The sequence below is a fragment of the Pinus tabuliformis genome, chromosome 2_2 (genome assembly GCF_031772625.1).
Source record: "Pinus tabuliformis cultivar Carrire ecotype Pingquan chromosome 2_2, CPIR1, whole genome shotgun sequence".
Taxonomy (NCBI): domain Eukaryota; kingdom Viridiplantae; phylum Streptophyta; class Pinopsida; order Pinales; family Pinaceae; genus Pinus; species Pinus tabuliformis.
In genome coordinates this window covers 1,166,586,382-1,166,593,978 of record NC_142300.1, presented here as the reverse complement: position 1 = coordinate 1,166,593,978, position 7,597 = coordinate 1,166,586,382, and positions in this window count along the sequence as shown.

Below are 7,597 nucleotides of genomic sequence, written 5' to 3'. Positions count from 1 at the left end.
CAGGTTTAGTATCTGGGATACATTATTGATGAACGGGGGGTGCATGTGGATCCAGCCAAGATCCAAGTCATTCGGGATTGGCCGACCCCAACCACTATGATAGAGCTTCACATATTTTTGGGTCTTGCCAATTTCTATTACAAGTTCGTGTTGGGGTTCTCTCATATCACTTCGCCCTTGAGTCAAGTCACCAAGGGAGGAGCGAAAGAAAAATTCTTTTGGTCTGAATCTCAATATAAGGCACTCACGAAGTTGAAACATCACCTTTTCTCTGCACCAATGCTAACATTACTAGACTTGCAACAACCATTTGAGATCGGGACAGATGCCTCTGACTATGCTATTAGGGCAGTCCTTACTCAATAGGGGAATCCAGTGGAAAATCACAATGAGACACTTTCAGAAACAGTCCGAAAGTATCCCACTTATGACAAAGAGATGTATTCCATTGTGCAAACCTTCCGATAATGGAAGCATTACATTTTGGGGAAGGAAACGATCATCCACACAGACCACCGACCCCTGCAGTTCATACAAATGCAAGGGAAGTTGCAGAATGATCTCCATTAGAAGTGGTCGACATACCTGCAAAATTTCCATTTGAATATCAAGTACAAGAAGGGCAACACCAATAATGTTGTAAACTACCTCATCCGACCACCAATCATGGTGCTAACCAACGTGCTCAAATCTTGTGGGCACGAGACTTCTGATTGGCCACTTCTTTACAAAAGCGACCCAGAATTCAGCCACACATACCATACACTCTTGGAGGGTTAGTAAGTTCCAGATTTTCACCTCCGCGATGCTCTATTATGCCATTTGGGACATCTTTTTGTTCCTTCAAGTGAGCGTTCCAAGATGATTTGGGAAGCGCTCTACAGTTGGTATGTTGGGTATTTCGGGGTCGAGAAAACATTGGTAGTACTGAAAAAGTATTTCTTTTGGCCGAATCTTCGATAGGATGTTGGGAAGTATAGTAGATCATATAGGGCCTACGCCATTGCCAAATTGACCATCAAGAATCAAGGCCTCTATACTCCACTGCCTACCCCTAGTCGACCTTGGGAATCCATCTCCATGGATTACATGTTGGGCCTTCCTTCTACTAAGCATGGAAAAGACTGTGTTTTTGTGGTCGTCAACAGATTCTCGAAGATGGCCATTATGGTGGCATACAAGAAGATTATTACAACAAAAGTCACCGCTAAACTCTTCTTTGAATGAGTGTGGGTAAACTTTGGGATCCCATAGTCTATCATCTCAGATCGAGGCAATGGTATCCTTAGTACATTTTGTTCTAGTCTCTGGTCGATGCTAGACACCAAGGTCACTAAATCCATAGCTTTCCATCCCCAAACTAATGGTCAAATAGAGGTCATCAACAAGATGATCGTACACATTATGTGCATGTACAACTCAAAGCATCCACGCACATGGGATGAGAACCTCCCCTATGTCTAGCACAACTATAATCGGGCTCTCCATAGCTCGAATGGAGACAACCATTTTTAGGTGGGCTTGGGATTCCAACCACTATGTCCCATTGATGTGGCCATACTATTTGTAGCGACTCAGGAAGATTCATCTCATGTCTAGTCTGAAGCCGACAAGGAAAATAACTTCATTGAGTGCATTCAACACATCCTCCAATAGGTCCATGACATATTGGACAAAGCCAATGCTAAGTACAAGCAACGGTATGATCAACATCGGGTTCCACACAAGTTCCAGTTGGGTGACAAAGTTTGGATACATTTGTAGAAGGAGCGCCTCGTTGGGCCCCACTGCAAGATTCGCCTACTTCGATATGGGTCATACACCATCACCAAAGTTTTGGGAGATAATTATTTTGAACTCAAAATTCCCCCATTCCTTGGCTTGCACCCAATGTTCACTGTGGATTTCCTTCGGCCATACTTTCCACCATTACTGGACACATCTGACATTGCAGAACAACTCACACCAACAAAGTTAAATCCTGACTGCATGGAAGAAACTACAACTGATTGGATCATGGACACACAGATCAAGAACAATCACCGACAAAAGATCCAACTGTATCAAGTTGTCAATGTCAGCCAACTCCTGCAACAAGGAAAATGGTGATAGGCCTCTAAATTAGACATAAATTAAGGCCCATGCCTCTAATTTAAAACATAAATTAAGGCCTATGACCATCCTTCAGTACATTAAACCTCTCTTTTTGCATTAGATAATTTATTTTTAACTTTAATATATTCATTAGGAAGGTTTATGAATAATTGAATATTTGTGCCTAATATTATTTATTTTTCGTGGAATATTATGAGAATATTGGGCAGATTATGAAGAGTTGGAGGAGGAGATAATTTAGGGACTTGTTCCTTACTATTGGAGGATCAATAATAAATAATAAGTCAATAGGATATTATGGAATTATGGCACAAACTGTGGAACTCCAATGATTGAGAAAATCTAGGAATGTGTTCCACTAATAAAGGGAGCAGATCCACTAATCAAGGGATTTCGGTGGGGAAAGCTTCCTCCATTCATGGGGAATGATTCTTAATCATTTTGTATAATTACCAAGTCAAATTTGCCTCTAGGGAATGATTGAGAAAAATCTAGGAATGTGTTCCCTGCCATTTAATACAAATTCCTAGTATTAGGGACTAGATCCACTAATCAAGGGGTTTTGGTGGGGAAATCTTCCTCCATTCACAGAGAATGATTCCTAATAATTTTGTATAAGTAAGAAGTCAAATTTTCCTCTAGGGAGAGATATTTCATTAGTGTTATTGTGGAGAGAGCTTGTAGTTTTGCAGCTCCATTGTATTTTCTTGCAGGGATGTAATTCTATTGATGCAAATAATGAAGATTGGTGTCATGTTCAGCTTCTAAATCTTGTTCTCCTCCATAGGTCTCTGAGTTTCCTTGGGCTTGGCCATCCCAGGAGCCTCAAATCCCTTTTGTATCATTTTCTTTCCATGTTTTCATTGCTTATTCACATGCATCTCTAGTTTTTATTTCTTTCTATTTCTGCATTTAGTATTAATGATTTCTTGTTGTAGGATTGAGTTAAAGGGTTGATGTAAGTTATTTTGCAGGATCACAAGCATTATTTCATCATTGGAAAAGCTTTTTAATTTCATAATAATCATTGTGTTGTTTGGATTAGTCTTCTTATTCCGAAATCTAGATGGTTGGACCTCCTTTTTAGCAAAGAACAATAAATTTATGCTATTTTTTAGAGAATTCTAAAGAGCTTAAATCGAATTGATTCCACTTGAATTAGATCAAAAAAACATTCTAGTTCATAAAAAAAATTACCCCATTGCATTTGCACTTGATTTGGTTAGGCATTTTTTAGATTTACTAGCTCACTAGTTCTCAAATTTCTAGATTTTCGACTAGTAATGTCTTCGTCTTCTTCTTCCTCTTCTTCTTTCCATGGGTTAACATAGGTATTTTTGAGTGATTCCAATTGGAATAGGGACCTAAGACATCCTAGTTAATAAAAAAATTTGTCCCATCCAATTTAGATTTGATTTGCTTTGTCATTAAACCCTCACCAATTGCATCATTTCACAAGGAAGCTTCTCCAAGCTTTTCAAGCAAATCCATCCATCTCCCAACTTTGGTTTTGAGTTCTGAGTGATCCTAGAAATTTTTTCACTCCATTCCACCCATATACCACCCTCCCTAAGCCTTCCATCACCTCCAACACCTCACATTGTTCTCTCGACTGTATCCTATAGGTTGACTATAATTCCTACAGGATCATCTTGTAGGTTTCTAGTACATCTTGTAGGTTTTCATGAAATAGCTTGTTTTGAGGCAAAATTGATGGAAAACCTCTAGGATGTCACCAAAAACCTCCCAAGGGTCTCCCATACCATCCAACCATCTCCTAACCCTTCCATCTAACCTCCACATCCTTAATTCACCTGCCACATCACCAAAAGAAATTAATTTGCATACTTGATTTTGCATGAAAAGACAAAAAGGCAAAAACGTATTTATTTTAGGCCCTTTACTTGCATATTAGCGATGTTTGATGCTTCTTACTTCCATGCTTAGATAGTAGCATTTGTTTCATGATAATTTAGCATTATTTCAAAGCATATTTTCTTGGCAATTAATTAGAAAATGGCGTGATTTAGCATTGAATTTTCGTCTCTTTCTTTGTACTTGCTTTCTTGCAATAGGTTAAGGTTCCATTTCGAACATTTCATTTTCTGCAATTAGTTTAGGATTTGACTTCAATACATGCACTCCATTACATCATGACAAAAAAGGGAGGAAACATTGCATGCCACACATATAGTGCCAACACCTCTTAAGTTTGTGAGAACCCTGGGTTGATAATTAAAGTTGGTAGCCTTGGGAGTTGCAACATTCTTGTTGCAATATCGAGGCTCATCAAATGGCTCACCAGGGACCAAGTTCAGCAGAAGTTTCCTCATCTCATGGAGGAATTCAACGCAATGGAGACCATTGCTTCCTAAGGGGGGAGGATTGATCTAGGTGGATATTGGTGGCCAACCGCCTATTCCAATTGGACCCTCACCATTGTGCTTTCTGTTTTTTTCAGTTTCCTTAATTGTATCACAATTTATTATTTTTGGCTGTGTTTGGGTCCTGAACTTCGGGAGTTGTTTTGAGTTCCTAAATGACGTTATTTTGGAAAAATAGAAATCTGGAAATTTTTTAATGGAAATTACAACTATAGCTATATTCCTCGGAGATATCTTTCCAACGAGGTATCATATGTATCAAATGGAGATAATATGACCAAGTTACGACCCCAGGAAGTTGGTTGCCCAACTAACCCCAACGTGCCCATAAATTCTTGGTGTTACATCTCCTCAGGTTAAGGTTTTGGTTGTTTAGGGTTTTCTCTTATTGTTCAATAATAGAAAGGCCCTTGAGCCTCATTGTAAGTCAATTTAGAGGCATGTAGCCGCTACATCTCTTCTTAAAGATAAGCTACCATCGCTCGAGCTAGTCTTATTTCCATTCTATTTGTATGCATATTTCAGTATTTGGAATGATGTGTTATTTCTACTGCATCTTTGTATTTATGGTTATATCTATAATTTGTTGTGTTCTTGTTTAAATCTGAATCATTTAGTAAATTTAATGAGCAGTTTAGAATATACACATTAATTTCTACAATCACTGACATAGTGGTCAAACTTGTGATAGGCATATCACTCGACGTTAGATAGGTGAGTTTTCTTATTTTCTCCTTTTGAGTTGGATCCCTTGTTGGAACCCTTCTTTGCCTTCATTTTCCCTACTAAGTCCACGTTCTCCTACTCCCTCTCAACCTTTGGAGTCTTTCCGTTACTACTTCCATTAACCAAGATGAGGCTAAGCTCATCCTAAGTGAAATCACTCCATAGGCGATCCCATCCCGGAAGTAAGGAAATGTTTAAGAATTGAAGTTTATCTTAAAGTTTAGAAAAGTTGGCGAGTCTTACTAGTCCCTAATATGCAAATTGTAAAATGTTTGGAAATATTTTTGTAAAATTATTTATATTTGTAATGATTTTATATTAGCCTATATACAATTTTGGTGAGTTTTAAGGTAAAGTAATTTTATAATATAAAATGTGGGCTAATCATTTAAAAAAAAATGGAAATTGGCGAATTTTTTCTTTGGAAAAAACATGGAAAATTAGCCCAACTGCAAATATTAGCCTCTAAAATTTCCCCTACCAAGAAGTGTATCTCACCTAGAAATAACTTGGATGAACATACTCCATTCCTTGGAAAACCCATTCAGTGTTATTCACACTAGCTCATCGTTACTAGGCTTGTCACCAATTGCAACTAATTCATCTCTGGAAAGTCAAGCTCTAGTGAGGTAGGAAGTCATGTCTTCACCCTTCTACATCTTATTGGTCCTCAACTTCTCTTTGAGCATCAACTTCCTGTTCTCTCTAGGATTATGGTACAAAGTTACTACAACGTCCCACAACTAGTTTGTTGTCCCTTTATCTGCGATATGTGGAACAATATGGTCCTTTACTCCATCAAGGATAATCCTCTTCACTTTTTCATTCTCCTTTTTATAGGTGATCAGTTGTTGTGGATCTATTGGTATGGAAATAACATTCTCTACATACTCCTTCAGTCTAAACTCATCCAATAGGAATGAAATTCTAGCTTTCCACACACCAAAGTTGGAGGCTCTATCTAACCTGTCCTGATCTCTCAAAGTTGCAACAACCATCTCTAGAAAGTTCAAAATACAGTGAACGCCCAAATAAACTAGAGAATAAATCGAAGAACTCGAATTGAGTTAAAACCCCCGACTTTTCTCTTCCGGTGCTTATGCATATATTCCTTCTACGCTAAGATCTACTCTAATACCATGTGAAATTTTGATTTATTGTTGTAGTTAGTTGGTTATTATTGTCCTATCAATTTAGATTGTTCGTATTCTACAAATTATTTGCGGTAAATATTGAATAAAAAACAACTGAAACCTCACTAGAAAATAATAACCATGAGAAGTGAAATAAATATGTGCACACACAAATAATGAAGACCATAGTTTTGAACAAATGATCCTAGAAAAACCCTGGTGTGGGGAAAACCATTTATGTAGATGATGGTTTTATTATTAATTCTTCAACAAATTAAGGTGTACATCAACTACTTTCCTGACACTTGCAAATCTTTGGTAATTTTCTCAACTGGAAAAATAGATATGGAAACACAAAGTTTCCTTCTCCAAAACTTGATAGCCTCCTTCCTATAACTCGCACCTCCTACTTGCAACTCGCAATAGAAACTATGGAAATTCACATGACCATCTCAAGTACTTTCATTCCCTCTGGAAATTAGTTCCTGCTACGTCTTCTTTTTCCTACAACTTGACCGATCAACTTGCACTTCCTTTGGCACCTGTCTCTAGAAACTAGAAATCGAACTATTGCATAGCTATGCACATTGGCTAACTCCTTGCCAATGTGACCTCATTGCAAAATAATTCAAGCTCTATTACCTTCTCTTAGAATGCTAGAATCTCGTGAAGTATTTATCTAGAAATATGTCCTCAATTTTTCTTGCCAAAATCCTTGTTGTTGGTGTCCCTGCAGTACCTTTGCGCCCTTGCTCTCACCGCAATTCTATGTCTCTTGTGTGTTCTCAAAGTTCCCATCAATTTCCTCTTATAATCTCTTGTTGATGAATTAATGGCCATGATCTAATCTCAGTTGATGGCTAATATCATCTTAACTCCTTCAAATGACTTTTCTGGAAATATCTAGATAAAAATCGATTTACCCTAATTAATATTGATTAATTAAGTCGTTTCCCTAAGTTAGACATAGGAAAATTAATTAAATAGCTAATTAATTCTAATCAAGGCCTTTTATTGTGAAATCTTTTATGGGTATTAGAGAAAATGTGTTCTCTAGCGTCATAAACACAATCTAAGACTAGGACACTTGTCTGAGCTACATAAACTAATGTCCTCAAGTCTACTTCAGGGGTCTCCAAGATAATCTTCAACAAGTTCTCTAGATCAGCTTCATGTCTGCAATAAGGAGTCTCTAAAGGAAAATTATATGGATGTCTATAAGGGGTCTTTGAGATCACC